Below are 14,698 nucleotides of genomic sequence, written 5' to 3'. Positions count from 1 at the left end.
GGCCAGTCTGGAGCAATCAGTATCATCTTCGGTCTGTCTGCTCTTGCTTTCAAGAGCACCTCGGGCAGAAGAGGCAGAGGTGGGAAAGCGTACACTGTCCATGCTGTCCAACTGAATGAAGGGGCATCCACTCTCCAGGCCTTTGGATGAAAGGTCCTTGAACAAAACTTTTCCAATTGATTATTCCTGTGGGAGGCGAAGAGATCTATGTCTGGCCTCCCCCACGCTTGGATTATCTTTGTAAACACCTGAGGATGCAGCTTCCATTCGTGCGGGTCTGTCATATTTCTGCTTAGATTGTCTGCCAGCGTGTTTTCCAAACCTGGCAAGTACTGTGCTTGAAGTTCGATTTGCCATTCCAGAGCCAAGTTCCAAAGTGTCATGGCTAGTCTGCACAGGGAGTATGAATGTGTTCCTCCTTGTTTGTTTATGTACCACATTACTGTGGTGTTGTCTGTTCTCATCAATAATTGTCCTGGATGCAGGAGGTCCTTGAATGCTGTAATTGCATTTATCACTGCTAGCATTTCATTTTGATTGATGTGAAGGTGCTTTTCCTTTTGGGACCATTTGCCCTGAATGCACCTGCCTGTCATGTGCGCCCCCCAGGCATAATCTGAGGCGTCTGTTGTGATGACTTGATTTGCTTGAGGCTTGCAGAATGGGAGACCTGTTTGCTTGACATGCTTGGGCCCACCATAGAAATTCCTTTTGCAAACATGGAATAATTGGTATTATTGTTTCCAAATTGTGGCTGTGTTGAGACCATAGGTTTTTTAGGTACCATTGAAGTTTTCTCATATGCAACTTTGCACATGGGATTAAAAGAATGCAAGACGCCATGAAGCCCAGAGCCTGCAGGATTTTCCTTGCAGTAAGCCTGGTACAATTTGCTAGTATTTTGAAGTACTGAGTTAGTTGCCCTTGTTTTTCTGGCGTAAGGTAGGCCATCTGGGTGTTAGTGTCCAAGTTGGCACCCAGGAAGGTTATTTTCTGAGACGGTGTTAGCCTGGATTTCTCTTTGTTGATTGTGCATCCCAGAGAATTCAGTAACCGTGTTGCATAAGCCAGATGTTCCAGAAGTATGTGCTTGCTGTCCGCTTGGATCAGGCAGTCATCCAAATAAGGGTAAATTTGTATCCTAATTACTGATGCCAGGCATTTCGTGAATACTCTGGGCGCAGTAGATAAGCCAAAGGGCAATGCAGAGAATTGATAGTGGATTGAACCTGCAAGAAATCTGAGGTATCTTCTGCAGCTTTGTCTGATTGGGACATTAAGGTATGCCTCCTTGAGGTCCAATGTTACCAGCCAAAACTCCTTGCCCAGCATGGGAAGAAGCTGCTGTAATGTGAGCATCTTGAATTTTGGTACGAGTAGAAATGTATTTAGGATGGATAAGTCCAAAATGGGTCTCCAGTCGGTTCCTTTCCTTGGTACCAGAAATAGTCTGGAATAAAAACCTTGACCTTGTTCGTGAGTAGGTACCTCTTGAATAGCTTTCATGTCCATGAGTTTTGAAATTTGTATTTGTGCCTCTGCCCTTTGATTGTGTGGCAGGTTTGGCATGCCTCTCATTTTTGGAAGAGTGTGAAAATGAAATCTGTAGCCTCTGTTTATAATGTCCAGGATCCATTTGTCTGTTGTGATAATATGCCAATTTCTTGTAAATAATGCCAGCTTTCCTCCCAAGGGAGCTGCCAGCTGAGACTTGCTTGGCATGAAAAGGAGTAAGTCATTGGGTTTGTTTTCTGTATTGTTGTGCACTGTCTTCTCCACCTCTTGGTGCTGGAGTTTGCCATTGTCTGCCTCTATATGATCCTTGAGATTGTCCTCTGCCCCTTGAGCGCCTGTATCTACCTCTTTGGGGCTTGTCCATGGCTGGAAAGGACCAGTTTTTAGAAGGCCAATTTCTGCTAAAACGAAGTGGTTGTACCTGTAGAAAAGCCTTAACAGTTTGCATAGATTTAGCTTTTTCTTCCATTTTCCATAGTATCTCCTCAGCATTAGTACCAAATAGTACATCCTTTTGTAAAGGAGCATCTAGTAGTTTAGCTTTAACATGATCAGGTAAGCTTTGTTCCCTAAGCCAGGCATGTCTACAAATGACTGATCCTGTAACAGCAGCTCTACTTGAGGCCTCTAAGGCATCATAGCCACATTGTAATGTGTGTTTACCCACTTGTTCTGCACAATGCATCATATCCTGCAATTCCTTCAAATCTGGTTGTTCAGGTTGAGACATTTTATTTCTTAATTGTGATAACAGAAACTGCTGATATTTAAGCATATGGAACTGACAATTTAAGGCCCTCATGGCTAGGGTGGCCGAGGTGTATACCTTTTTCTCCCACCTTTCTAAGGATCTAGATTCTCTTTTGGAAGGTAGTGGATTCTTGGCTGTAGAGGCCTTCATTCCCTTGGGGCCTTGAGAAATGGTTTCAGGGTCAGCATTATGGCTTTTGAAAAGAAATTGGTGAGAGTTAGGAACTCTGTAGTACCTATCAGGTTTGACTGGGGCAGGAGGCAGGGAATCCGGATTAAGACAAGCCTCCGAGTAAACATCATCAAGTATGTCCAAGACGGGAAGTATAGCCAGAGGTCTGTGTTGAGGTAACAAAATAAATTCCCTAAGCATTTTCTTGGAATCAGAAAAGTCTTGGCCTTCCCAATGGAAGTGTTCCCTCAAGGTGTGCAAGGTTTCCCCAAAAGAAAAATCCTCAGGGGGAGATAGAGAAGGAATGGACTGTTCTGCATCAGAATCTTCATAAGGAGAGTACGAGTGTTCCTCTACATCAGAATGTTCTGAGAAAATGGAGCCCTGTTCAGAAGAGGGAGAATCTTCCTCCACTCTGGGTCTCTTGTCTGGAGGGGGTTGGGAACCCCTGATAAGAGTAATTAAATCCTCAGCCATTTTAAGCATCTGCTTTTTAGGCATGGGGCCTGGGGATGGGCCCTGAGCAACAGGCCTCTTGGGATGCATGGCTGATTTGGACTTAGTAAAGGCCTTAATGGAAAAGGAAGATGAGGGCCTAAAGACACCCTGGGTGGAAGTGGACCTGTCCACATTAGGAGGCTCAACACTCACAGTGGCTTCGGTGTTTGTAGTCTAAGTAAGGGCCGAGGTACCTGCGGTCTCGGTTACAGAAGACACCGCCAAGGAAGTGTCGTCGGTAGTCAGGGACTGCATAGGTGTCTCACTGAGAACCGGACCACGTGCAGCCGGTTTTGGCGTGGTGTCGGTGGAGACCGCGGGCCTCGCGTGTCGGTCCTTGTCCTTGCGTTTTTTGGACAAAACAATAGTCTGAGTCTCCGACGTCATTTTATAATCAAAGGCTTTACCAAAATAATGTTGGGCGAACTCCGCCCGACGCTTAATAGTGCGTTTATTGGAAGTCGCGCAAAAGCGACAGCTCGAGACGTCGTGGTCTGGGCCTAAACAAGGTATGCAGAGGGAATGGAAATCCTTATGCGGTATTTGCTTCCCACAAGAAATACAATTGTTAACTTTGTCTGACATCGGTCTGAGGCAAGAAAAGTTTCCCCAACGGGGTACTTAGCTTTAAAGAAGACGTCGGTTTCCAATTTTTCGTAAATTCAGGAGCTGGCCGACCGGCACTTGCGAACTGCTTCTGCTTCGGGCACCGCGCGGCAAAAAAGACTGAATAATATGGCGTCGGCTGTGTCTTGTATACCCCTGTCGCATTGACGTCAGGAAAGAAAGCGACAACAACCGACGCCGGACCTAGACTTTGGAATTCGGCCGACCGAGGACCCGCCTGACGGCAGACAACCCATATGTGATTACTGCAGCTGTATGCACGATGAAAATCTCTGAACTGGTAATGACGGTCTCTCAGCTGGAAGGGTAAATATTTCCTAGATGTCTGCTCATTTTTATATGACAGTATGCATCCTGAAGATCTATCAAACATATCCAGTCGTCCTTGTGCAGAAAAGGCAGAATGAACTGAACCGTGACCATCCGGAAAGATGTGTATCGAACTGACTGATTTTAGTTGCTGAGATCCAAAACTGGTCTCTAAGTCCCGTCTAAAAAGAATGAGCAAGTTCACGACTCTTTCTGGTATAAGGGGACCTCCTGGATGACATTTGTTTTCTAGCAGCTTGTTTATTTCTAGTGTTGCTGCCTTCCTCTGACTAGGTGGAACATCTGGGATTTTCTATGAAACCAAAAGGGGTGGGTGGGAAAATGGTATGACATAACCTCTGGATATCATCCTCCACAACCACAAATCTTGTGCAATGTCTAACCTGGTTCTCTGGTGCAGTGACAAAACGATGGACAGAGAAACTCTCTCTCTCTACTACCTCAAATGCCTAAGATAGAAAAATAGATGGCGCCGAAAAATACATGCTTACAGACTGTAAACTTCCTCCTCCCCAAAGGCAGAGCACTCAAAGAGGGAGTAGTAGCCAAGATGTCTAATGCCGAGGCTCCACAGGAAAGAGATGCGTCTGACAGCTTCAGAGTAGACTCCAACACGTCGGATCCAGCACTAAAGCAAAGGCTCAGAATGGTTCGGAGCAGGTCCACTCAAATGCCACTGGAGTCAGAGTCGAGAATACCAGTATTTTCAGATCTGATGTGAATGACTCTGGAACCTGCCGATCCAACAACTTCAATACCAGAGATCTGATTGGAGAAGACAGCAGGGGGTTACTAATAAGAATCTCCAGACCCGATGGGATCAGAGCCAAGAGAGCCCCCAATTGTATTTGCGTCTAAAAAACCTCATCATCCTGTCCATCTGCCCATGTCAGCTTCGGTCAAGCTTTTGGAAGAATGTGTTGAAGATGCTGTCGACAAAAGGCTCGAATGATGATGCCTTGGAGACAGCTCCAAGAAGGGGGAAGGTAGTCTGGAGGTAACTGGGTCCAGGGCCAAGAGTGGTAATTAGATCAAAGAAGATTCTTCTGTTCTGGTTTCTGGATCCGATAAGCCCAGACCTGAAGTCTTAAAAAGCTTCAAAGGAGGTTCCAAACCCACGGCTAATGAAGTGGTTGATTCCAGGGAATGCTTCCTAGAATCCTTTGCTTTTTTTGAGCCCCAGAAGATGCTGATGAATATGTAGATTTACAGGATAGCAAGCCTCTGAGTATTATTTTTTTTTTCTATCTATAAGGGCCCTAGGGTTAACCCCTTTACATATATCATAACTAGCCTCAAGCTGTTATGGGCTTGGGCAATACACGCATTTGAAATGTGCATCTGGCAAGGGAATCTTGTGGCCACAAGACGCACATTTCTTGAAATCAGAGGGTTTCTTGGACATTACTGCAGGTAAAAGGAGAGCAAGGAAGAAAAAAAAAATTTTTTTTTGGAGGAGGAAAGATTAAAGAAATAATATATCAACAACGGTACTACAAAAGTATGAGACATACTAAAATAACAACAATGGTAATAAGTACACAAACACTTTAGAAAGTTGAGTGGGAAAAGGGAAGAAATGCAACAGGAACTATTAAAGTAATAAAAGTGAGAAATTACTGAAATATGCCAACAGAAACACACTCCGTACTCAAATCAGTAGAGACTCGAGAACAAAACAGTGACTACTTTCATAACTAAGGAGGCAAACAAGATCTGAGGTATGTTAGTGACTAGGGCATTACAGGAAAGGGAGAAGTTGAAGAGTTTTCAGTGATCCACAAGCTAGTAGAAGCAGCAGAGTTGGATCAGAGGATTGGATCCAAACTCAAAATTTGAGGAATGAATGAAAATTGACAGCATCAGATCTAAACATATGTCGTGTCTGATGTCCTTCATACCACAAATGAGCTGGCATCCAGGTCAAAGGATGCACACCTGGCCATTAGGGGAAAGGATGAAAATCTCTGGATTTCAGGATGAAGTCAAGCCTCTAAAGCAAAAGTCCCAATTTATTACCACTATCACAAGAATGAACAATATGGTTAGCATCCCCAATGTTCGGGAAACACGACAGTTCACATTAAGGGGTTTATCATTTATTTATTTGATATACATTTACTAGGAAAGTTCAACTTGATAATAACCCATTTTCAGTGCAGGCCCAGAGAGAAAGCTCCTTGTTGACAAAACATGGCTACAGTTAAATAAAAGTGATTACAAAACCCAATACAAAAAAACAACATATTAACTAAGCAAAAATACAGCTTCAGTTCATACTTGTGAACCTACACATACATACTTAGTGCAAATACTTGGATTGCTGTGACAAGTTGAAAAAGAACCTTGCCAATGCATAAGGTATTCAAAAGTAGCAGTTCAAAGAGATGGCATTAAAACACACAGATTACACTCTTTAGAGCAGAGACGACTAGATAATGTAGCCTAAGCAAAAATATATTTGTTCTCTCTGAACAGAGTCAAAGTATGCTGGTGGTGGATCATTAAACAATAAATATATGAAAATCAAGGGGGCATCAACATATAGACAATTAAGAGGAACTGTATGTAAAAAGAAAAAAGCAGAAAGGAATTTACAAACAAAAAGAATAAGTCACACTAAACCTATCATTTATAACAACTTGGTAAAAGAAACACAAAACAAGCAGCACTTAAGATGTGAAAAAAGCTTACAGCAGGAAAGTAAACACATCAGAACAAAAACTGCATATTTGAGAGACTGCAACCTGCTAAAAATACAACTGTGCTGGATAGGCAGAGCTATATACTATAACAAACAAGAATATTTACAACAAAATACTGCAAAGTAAGATAAACTACAAGAACTGTTTGCAAGATACATCTTTAAATACTATAATTAAATATTAAAATTCTAAAATTTAAATACTAATTTAAATTTACTAACTTTAAATTTACTAACTTTAAATTTAAATTTACTAAATTTAATTTTTAAATTTACTAAATGTAAATGTAAATACTAGAATTCTGCAATATAAAAATTGTAAAACTGTGGAACTTTTCTCCCCGGGCCTCCGCTGAAAAGGGGCTATCTGGCTTAGTCAGACTAACCCGGTCAATAAAATAAATAAGTGAAATATTATGAGATCAAGTATGCAGAACACTGACGGACCAAGCAAGACCAATGGAGAGAATGACCATAAAAGTAAACTGCAAATAAAAATAAAAACCGGAAAAAGACAACTAGAAGAATCTGATGTAAACACGTTGTGAGAGGCAAAAAAAGTGTTAAGGATGACTACAGTTTCAACTGCTGCAGCTAACAGCAGAAGTCATCAGAAAGTGCCCAGTTTCTTAAAAGCTTCAACGGCAAACTACTACAGCAAACTCTTTCCAGTTACCTACTACTCAACTATTCCATTTCAGGTTACCTTGCTTCTCTTTTTATTCTCACACCCTTCCTATCACCATTTCTCTTGTAGCACTTACATAATCACTCTGCATTACACTGGATTTTTGTTTTTTTTTTAATCTTTTGCTGTAAAGCCTACTTCAATCATAAGACACTCATAAATAAAAAACTACTGCTGTATAGTTAAGTATAGAATACTAACTCATGTATTCAGAACTTTTTCTGTCAAGTGCTCAGTGAGACAATCTTGCTTTCTGGTCTCAAAAGGTGTCCAGTAGGAAAAACAGTGTTTCCATTATGACTATATTGTACTGCTGAAACAAACAGTGAAGACTATAGATTACTGAAGTCAGTCACAGGAGCCATTAATAAAGAACTGCTGAAGTTTCAATAAATTCCAGAAAAAGTTGCACAACTACAAATCAAGAAATGGAAAGACTTACTAGGAAGATCAGGTTTCTTCCCCAGTATTGGTAAATCTTTTTCAAACATAAGTTCTTCCTCTTCCAGCTGTACCAGACGACTTTCTGTATTTGCAAAACAAAAGATTAGTTTGCCTTTAAGATGCTATTCACAAAGCACATTACATATGGTACACATTTCAAAACTGTTAGTGACATCCACTCTCCCATCTAGAGGACTGAATAGCACCAGTTTTGTACTATTCATGGCTAATGACACCAAAACACAATCTGGAACAAACTTTAAAATACCCGATATTACAATTAATGAGCTGGGTGATAATGACAAAGATGGGGAGGAAGGAACAGGTAAGAATGACCATTTTCTTTCCTTGTTTATTCACAGGAAATAGAAGTGTGGTGTAGTGCTGTGTGTCTCTATGTAGGCATCTGTTGACATGATGTTCACAGAAAGTAGAATTGTGGTGAAGTGCTGTGTCTATCTAGGCATTTGTTGACATGATGTTCACAGGAAATAGAAGTGTGGTGTAGTGCTGTGGGTCTATCTAGGCATTTGTTGACATGATGTTCACAGAAAGTAGAAGTGTGGTGTAGTGATGTGTGTCTCTATGTAGGCATCTGTTCACATGTTGAGATTATTTTGTACAAAGATGAAAAGTTGAAGAAGTAAGTCACTGCATTTGTGAAGGCTGGCTTTCACAAAAATATCCCAGGGATTTTGGGACAGTAGTGTTCTGATGCAGGAGGTTAGTACAGGGATGCTGTCATTTGATGGCTTGTGTCAGGCCTCCCTTTTACGTCTGAATGGGAGGGTGATTTTGTTGTGACATGGATGGTATTGACTTTTTTGTCATTGTCAGTGTTGACTTTCATCTGTTTACAGAACCTGAAAGTTGCTAAGGATGACTGCAAGTATAAAGAAGTTATGTCCTTACCATAACGTTCCATGTGGAGTGTTCATCTCGCCTTTGTTCTTACAAATGGGTGTCGGAGCCGATCCTCGGCTCCGAGTCGGCCGCTTAGCAAAGCTCTGCATCTAGGAGAAGCTCGAGACCAACCTACCTCCCACAATTCCCTCTGCCTCAGATCTAGTTTGCAAAACAAGACCAGATCCAGCAATAACAAAGGTAATCAAGCATAAAAGGGATACATAAGTATACATAAGGAGCAGTAACTAGCTCAAGCCAGTAGGAACAACAGAGAGACCACTAGTGGGAGACAAACAGACCAGACTTCTAAATCCGTACTTTCTTCCAGACATGAGGGTGGGGATGTAAGAACAAAGGCGAGATGAACACTCCACATGGAACGTTATGGTAAGGACATAACTTCTTTATGTGACAGTGTTCAATCTCGCCGTTTGTTCTTACAAATGGGTAGCATCTCTAGCTCCGTTACCCTGAGTGGCTCATGGAAGAACGTTCCTGAGCACAGTGGAACCAAAAGATGCTCTATCCCTGGAAGTCCTATGAACTTTATAATGAGTGATGAATGTATGCGGTTTAGACCAAGTGGCGGCTGCACAAATAGTGTCCAATGGCAGACGAGCCGCATCAGCCAGAGATGTGGAAACTGACCTAGTAGAATGTCCCTTTGGTTTGGTGGGCAAATTCTGGTTTGAAGCAGAATACACGAAGGTTATACAATCAGTTAGCCATTTAGAAAGTGTGCGCTTCGTCACTGCCATGCCCTTTTTGTTGTCCGCAAAGGCTATAAAGAGTTGGTCCGCTTTCCTATGGTCCTTAGTTCTATCCAGGTAGAATCTGAGTTGTCTATGAACATCCAATTTGTGTAACATATTCCAGCTTGTTGGAGTGGTTCTTGAAAAACGTAGGAAGCTCAATGGACTGATTAATGTTGGCAACCGAACAAACCTTAGGGAGAAAGGAAGGGTCGGTGCGTAATGATACCCTGTCAGGGTGAAAAATTAAATATGGCTGCTTGATGGAAAGTGCCTGAAGTTCTGATACTCGTCTGGCTGAAGTGATAGCTACTAGGAAAAGAGTCTTCCAGGACAAGAACTTTAAGGAACAGGAAGAAGCTGGTTCAAAGGGTGGTAAAATTAACTGGGATAAGAGTAAATTTAGATTCCAAGGAGCTGTAGGTAACCTAACTGTTGGTCTGAGATGAAAGGACCCTTTCATGAAGGCTTTACAAAGCCTATGAGCCATAATGGGAGCCCCGTTTTCTCCTATGTGAAAGTTGGAAATAGCGGCCAACTGAACTTTTAAAGTGGCAGTAGAGGCTCCTTGGTGAAACAGAATGGACAGGAATTCCAAAATCTTGTTTAGGGGGGCTACTAAAGGATCCAAATGCTGTGTAGTCGCCCAGTGGATCTAAACGCTTCCACTTACTGGTATAGATTTTAGTAGTGGAAGCCTTATGGGAGGCGACCAGAATGTTCTGGACCGCCGGAGAGAGAAGGTCAGACCTGGCTAAGTAGGGAAGCGGAGCAGCCAGGCTGCTAACTTGAGGGATAGGAGCGATGGGTGAGGAGCTCCTGACGAATGAGTCAGCAGATCTGGCACTGGGTCCAGAATCCAGGGCTCCTGCATTTGGTGGGCTTGAAGAAAGGGGAACCAGATCTGTCGAGGCCAGAATGGGGCAATGAGAATTATAGTCCTCTCCTGGTCCTTGGCTTTCTGAAGAAATTTCGGGATCAGTGGTATAGGAGGGAAAGCGTACAGGAGACCCGAGGGCCAATCGTGAATCAGAGCGTCCCTGGAGACATCCCCTGGAGGGGGTAAAAGGGCAAAGTAGCTTCTGCATTTGGTGTTCATTGGAGACGAAAACAGATCGCAGCAAGGCTGGCCCCATTTGCCGAAAATCCTTTCCGCCACTTTCTGATTGAGGGACCACTCGTGAGGTAACAGGATGGCTCTGCTCAACCTGTCCGCTATGACGTTGGATAACCCCGGGATGTGCGTTGCTATTAGAAAGCGACCCGTGGACTCTGCCCATTGCCAAATTCTCATGGCCTCTCTGCACAACTGGTAAGACCTGGTTCCTGCCTGTTTGTTTATGTACCAGACTACGGACATGTTGTCCGTCTGTACTGCAATAGTCCCTAGAGGTAGAAGGGGGGAGAAGTGTTGCAACGCTTGAAACACTGCCCTCATCTCTAGAACATTTATGTGCAGGTTGTACTCTAAGCTGGACCATTCGCCTTGGACTGTCTTTCCCTGAAAGATGCCCCCCCACCCTATCAGGGAAGCTTCCATGGTCACCGTGGCCGTTGGGTTGGGTAACACAAACTGTCGGCCGCTGATGAGGTTGTGATCCTGTAACCACCAAGACAGGTGTGCTTTGCAGGAATCTGTTATGTGAATCTCGTGTGTCAGCGGTAACTGCTGGAACGACCACTGTGTGAACAGCAGCCATTGGAGAATTCTCATGTGTAACCTCCCCATGGGAAGCTGACATGAGCCCTAAGACTTTTAGGACTAGTTTGGCTGGGGACTTCTTGGATAATAGTAGGAAAGATACGTGTTGTTGTAGGGAAGCTATTCTTGTGGAGAGTAGTTTTACTAGCAAAGAACGGGTATCTAGATCTGCGCCTATAAATGAAATATGCTGTGAGGGCTGTAACGCAGATTTTTCGAAATTTATCAAAATCCCTAACAGAGCACAAAGGCTGATTGTGTAATCCCTGGCCTGCATCAGTTGACGCTCAGTGGTGGCGGTAAGGAGCCAGTCGTCTAGATATGGAAACACCCAGAATCCTAGGCTTCTCAAATGAGACGCTACCACTGCCATGCATTTGGTGAAAACCCTGGGGGCTGAGGTTAGACCAAAGGGCAGGGCCCGAAACTGAAAGTGACTGGCTCCCAGCCGGAAGCGCAGGTGATCTCTGGACACTCTGGCCATCTTGATGTGGTAGTAGGCGTCCCTGAGATCTATTGAGCACATCCAGTCGTCCTTCTGTAAAAACGGAAGGATCGATTGAAGCGTGACCATCCGGAACTTTTCTTTCTTCACAAATGTATTGAGATAGCTTAGGTCCAGAATTGGCCTCCAGTCCCCTGTCTTTTTTGGAAATAAAAAAACCTTAAGTAAGTACCGGATCCTCTTTGGTCCGCCGGGACTGGTTGGATGACTTTTTTCTAGCCGCTTTGAGATTTCTATCGCTGCTGGTTTTCGCAGATGGGGTGGTACATCTGGGAACCGTCTTTGTGGTAACGGGGGAAATACAAAGAGGATTTTGTAACCTCTGGTCATAATGCTTTTTACCCAATTGTCTGAAGTAAGGCTTTGCCAGGCCTGAGGGTATAAAGCTAAGCGACCCCCGACTGCCTCCAGAGCAGGACAGTCGGGCCTCCTCTCAGGAGTGCTGGAAAGGATTCCCAGGGATAGTATATCCCTGTCACCTTGGTTCTGCGGACCCCCTCTGCCGCCAGAGCGGCGTCTTCCATTTCTGCCCCCTCCTCTGTCTCTGGGGGGGAGGGGCATCACCCTGTGTGCCTGGGAAAGAACACTGGGGTTTACGAAACCACAGCTTTCCACCTCGCTGCCCTTTGGGGTACGGTCTGGATGGGGTGGAAAAACAGACTCAGACAGCAGACAGAGTCTTTCCTTCCTGCTCACACCGGGTTAGGGTCTCCTTTATTTTGGGGCCAAAAAGAGTGGCACCATCAAAGGGGGCGTTAGTAAAGGAAGACTTGAAGGCTTCCGCAAAGGAGCACAGCCGCATCCAGGATTGTCTACGAAGAGCAATCGCTGAAGCTGCAGCCCTACTCGACCCTTCAGCCGCACACGAGATGAGCCTCATGGATGAGTTCACTATGGATGTAAGGGTGTTGAGCTGTGCTGTAACTTTGTCCGAGACAGCAGCATCTGTATTACCCTGGAGGGTATCCCCCAACTCCTTGACTAGATCCCTCTGTAATCGTGTGAAGTGTGTCAAGTAGTTCAGCGATCGCATGGAAAAAGTCGCTGAACTGAAAATGCGCTTCACATATCTGTCCATGGTCCTGGAGTCTCTGTTAGGGGGATGGACAGACGAGGAAGATTCGGACAGCTCCTTTTTAGTGGCTGCGGCCACCACCATAGCATCCACTGGAATTCCCTTAGTAAGGTATGACTTGTCCAGAGGGGCAGTTATGTATTTGTTAGGTTTCCTGGGAACTAGCTCCACTGTGTCAGGTGCCTCCCACGCCCTTCGAGCAATTAACTCCATTAACTTGTCAAAGGGCGGAGTGACCCAGGAGGAGGAAGGGTGAGCACCAAATGCCTTCAGTAGAACCGACTCATCCTAAGAAGGGGGTAGGGCCTGCCAATCACCTCTATGCTTCAGGATCTCCAGGATGTCAGCAAAGGAGACATCCTCTGAGGGTGATTTTGGGGACCCTTCTGACTCATCTAAGTCAGTATCCGATGTTAAAGATTCTTGTGGAGAATCTAAGTGCCTCCTCTTGCACAACTTTTTCCTCGGAAAGTCATCGGAGGGGCTTCCGGTGAGGCCTCCGAGGAAGAAGGGGCTCCCTCTGGGAGTGGCTGAGACACTGGTGCTCTACGCTTACGGGTAGTCGTGGGTGCAGAAGTAGACAACAGACCTTTATGGGAGAGAGAAGTTGCTTCCATTGACGTGGTTGTCTGAGAAGACAATACCTTCCTCATGAGGTCAAAGGCCCCCGGACCCCAAGTCGAGGAGTCTTCCAGTTCCGAAGAACGCGGAAGTGTCTCCGACGCGGAGGCCAAGGGCATCGACCCCGAGGACGGAGCCGAAGTGATCCGTGCCGAGGCACCGAGGGGGAGAGTTGGCACCGAAAGATCGGTTCGACTCTCGGTCCCGTAGCCAAGGAGAGATCGTCGGTTCCGCGAGTCCGCCAACGGTTCCGACGGAGTCTAGATCAACGGTGCCGACCGAGGAAGGGACGGTTCCGGCACCAAGGGCTCCACTATCATCAGATCAACATCTCCTGGCTCCGAAATCTGAGTAGGCCTCAGAGGAGGACCAGATGGAGATAAGGGAAGGCCTTCGAATCTCGACACCAATTGGGAGGAGACTGAAATGAGCTTGGACAGGGCCGTGTTCTCCATTAACTTCTGCACCACACGATCTACGTCGGTGTCGGAGAGGGGCCTGGAAGAACGGGTCGAAGGAACCGAGGACGGTACCGACCTCAATATAGCAGGAGGTGGAAGCTCCGACACCGGTTCCAAGACTCGAGGCTCGGTCACAGTAAGAAGCTCGACACTCGGCCCCGAACCTGTGGAACCGGTGAACGAACTTTAAGCGAAGAACTCTGAGCCGATGACGTAGGCTCCGATGTCTTCGACCCCTTCGAGGACTTAGAAGCCTGGTCCGACTTGTCAAGAGCCTCTTGGAAGGCAGGCTTCAAAATACCCCTATCAATAAGCTTCCTGTGTCTATCTGTCATGACCCTTCCACTAAAAGAATGACAGATAGAACAGTCTTCTTGTAGATGGAGAGGGCCAAGACAGTAGACACAGGAGCTATGATTGTCAGTGATAGACATCTTTTGCCCACACTGACACCTCTTGAAACCAGACTTGGCTTTTTCAGACATATCCTGTAGAACAATACCTGCACAAAAAACTGAAACACTTCTGTCAAGAAAAATGGTTAAAGGTACACAAACACAGCAGTAATAATGCAGGTATCCAATCCTATATCAAGTAACAAAGGTAGGGTAGGCCCCAAGGAAACTATATGAATATATAAAATTATATATATATATATATATATATATATATATATATATATATAGATATAGATATATATATATATATATATATATATATATATCAGAGTACCAAAAAAAAGAGATCTACACACACACACACACACACACACACACACACACACACACACACACACACACATACACACACACACTAATTTTAGAAGTTTACAAAAATTCAGAAGAAATTCACAAGAAAAATCAGAAGAAAATATCTCATCTTCCCAAAAGTTGGCAGAGCTCAAAAACTCGATGCGATCGGTTGCAGCGGCAAACTAGATCTGAGGTA

The 14,698-nt window shown here is 44.6% G+C and overlaps 1 protein-coding gene across 3 annotated transcripts in view; it reads right to left on the bottom strand.

The window, feature by feature from the left end:
• LOC122788129 (speckle-type POZ protein) overlaps positions 1–14,698 on the bottom strand; it is a 1,772,079-nt gene that overhangs the window by 1,500,838 nt on the left and 256,543 nt on the right. For all 3 annotated transcript variants that reach the window (XM_044055071.1, XM_044055069.1, XM_044055068.1), the window contains exon 2: positions 7,727–7,810. The gene's annotated coding sequence lies outside the window, so the exon portion shown is untranslated. The remainder of the gene's footprint in view (positions 1–7,726; positions 7,811–14,698) is intronic.

This window comes from Protopterus annectens, chromosome 13.part0 (assembly GCF_019279795.1).
Source record: "Protopterus annectens isolate FY-2018-M chromosome 13.part0, PAN1.0, whole genome shotgun sequence".
Taxonomy (NCBI): Eukaryota; Metazoa; Chordata; order Ceratodontiformes; family Protopteridae; genus Protopterus; species Protopterus annectens.
Note: the sequence above shows the minus strand (reverse complement) of the source record. Positions and strands in the feature narration are given on the sequence as shown.